The sequence below is a fragment of the Phytophthora infestans genome, genomic scaffold, assembly GCF_000142945.1.
Source record: "Phytophthora infestans T30-4 supercont1.74 genomic scaffold, whole genome shotgun sequence".
Classification (NCBI taxonomy): Eukaryota; Oomycota; class Peronosporomycetes; order Peronosporales; family Peronosporaceae; genus Phytophthora; species Phytophthora infestans.
Window position 1 is genome coordinate 24,309 of NW_003303685.1, and position 2,702 is coordinate 27,010.

Below are 2,702 nucleotides of genomic sequence, written 5' to 3' on the forward strand. Positions count from 1 at the left end.
CGAGGCTCATGGCTTACGGATTTACTCGTTTCCGTGGAGCCCTCCGATCCCGTGCAGCGGCGAGCCGATTTTGCATGCTGCTTCCGCGGGGAACCTGTTGGATATCTTGAAAGGCAACTACGCCGCTCTGATCATCCAAAGATCATCGGCGATCTCCAAGCTGACAATCAAGCTGCTCAGGAGGAGAACCGCGCACTGACTCGGCGACTGGACTCGCTTGCTCTCAGCAATGTCGACTTGTCAACTCAGCTCTCGTCGGCTCAACAGCAAGTGTCTCGATTGGAGGCTGCTGCCACGCAATCGGCTAATCTCCTCGCGTCGCTGCGAAAGGCTGTAGCTCTGAGTGAGGCAAAACTTGCTCGGGCCATCGCAGCTGAGCAGAGCAAGGTTGACGCTGCGTTGGGTCAGGCCCAGCTTCACCATCAGCAAGTCTTGGATCGGGACGCCGAGATCGACGTCCTTCTCCGATCCATTTCTGAGAGGGATGCGGCGTTCATCACTCTTCAAAGCATTGCTTCCAAGCACTTCGAACAGCTGCAGGAGTCGGTGCGGTTGTACAGTTCCACCGGTACTCAACCCTTGCGGCAAGCTCAGTCGGAGATCGCTGAGCAGCGGGCTGTGATCTTGCGACAGAAGCGGCTCATCCGTCGGAATAGTATTATTCCGATGCACGATCCTCACATGGCTGCTGCTGCTGGCGGTGGCTTGCAAGTTCCTGGGCTTGATCCGTCCGACCTTCTCCTCAACGCCCGGCTGTGTCGTGTCTTGGAGTCTCGCTTTCCTGAGGTTCTCAACATCCCCGCTGGTGAAACTCGGCGGTTGGAGTTGATTGTCCATCCTCGCCGAGATGCTCCAGTGGCGAGTTCCATTATTGGTCCTAGTGTGGTTCCCTCAGCTAGTCAAGCTTCTTCGGCGACTTCATTGGCAGACTCGGCTGCGGCTCCAGTCAGCTCAGCGGCGGTAACAACCCAGGCTGAGCCGACTCTTGCTCAGCTTCACCGTACGCCTTTGGCAAACTTGACCTCGACTCAGCGGCTTCGGCGCTATGCCAACCCCAAGTCTCCCACTGCTGCAGGTCCTCGTCATCGTGCACCGGCGCCGCATCCGCCTCAACCCGTACGCTTGTCCACTCCCCGGCGAGGATGGACACGAGGCTATCAGTACCCTTTTGCACTCAAGTTCACCTCAAGCTACTGTATCCGATGGAGGAAGGCCTCGCTCTGGAAAGTCCCGTCGTCGGACTCGGCGGAAGAAGGTTCGTCACCTTCAGCTGAGTTCTGCTACTCAGCCCGCTGTCTCTGCTCGCTCTGAAGACGACGATGACGCTTCGAGCGAAGCTGAGTTTGTGTTTGAGTTGCCTGAGCCGCCCGCCGACACCGTTCCTGTAGTTGCTTCGACGACTTCGGCGGGTTCTTCGTCTTCTGGTCCTCCGGTGACTTCGTCAGTCGCGGCTATTCGCCCACCGCCGATATCTTCATCCGATGTCGTGGCTTCACTGCCTGTCCCGGCTACGAGCGTGTGTGCCCCAGGCTCGACTTCGCCCATCTCCGCTGGGTTGCCCCAGTCGAGCGCACCACTCAGCGTCGTGCTAACGGTGGCTGGACGCTCCCAGTCGCCCTTTCGGGGTCTGAGCGTATCCACCACGCCAACTGACTTAGTGACTCCGGCCGTGTGTGTCCTCAGACCGTCTCTCCCTGTGACCACGGCCGTGTTGACGTCCCCATCTGGGCGCCCTATCCGGAGATCTGCTGCGACCGCCCGCACTGTGACTGCTCAGCTGCTTGAGGATCTCGACGCGTCTGACGACGAGGTGCTAGGGCCTGGTGATGGTTCTGTACCGTCCACCGGCTCGACGAATCCTGCCGCTGGGTCGCTCTTGGATCCCATTTCCTTATCAGAGAACTCGGCTGGCAGTCCTTCAGGTTCCGCCTCAGCGACCGCAGATGCTCGTCGTTCTGTCCAAGCGAGAAGTCTTCATGCGGCGATCTTCGGTTCTGACGACGAGATGAACGATGAGTCCTTGCCGCCGAGTGATCGCCACTCCTCGCGGCCTTCATCGAAGGATTCTGGTGACGGGACGAGTTCTGCCTCTGCGCCGGCTTCGGGGAAGCAGCAGCATCGCAAACGTCGTGCCTCGTCGAGTCCTACCGGTCATCGGTCGAAGCGATCCAAGAAGCACAAGAAGCACAAGAAGCATCACAAGACGCACCGACACCACAAGCATCGGCAGCTTCCGTCGACTCCTGATCCAGCTCCGGCTCAGTCCATTCCGGCCGCTCCTTCGCCGAGTAGGCTCCCGGTTATATCGATTCTCTCTCAGCCGAGTTCGACTGCTTCACGTCCGGCTGTGGTCGCACTTCCCAGCGCTCTTACACTCCCGCTGGCGACGTTACGGACTCGGGCCTCGCAAGCGGTGTCCAAGGATTGTCGCCTGACTCTTCACATGGCTCAACTCCGCGAGGTACCATTCATGCATTTCGGCTCAACTCGTTGTTGGAATGCATTATTCAGCAAACTCCACGCCAACATGTTGACGTCTCCGTCGTTTTTCTCGAATGCGTCGATGGTCGCGTCTCGTTTGTCCATAAAGTCACGAGGTTTGTAGGCAAAGAACGCGTCGACGCTGGGGAAATACAGACGCACGTCGTTCGAGAAGGCGCTAGCGACAATGGACATGTTGGCAGCAGGCATCTGCATGGCCA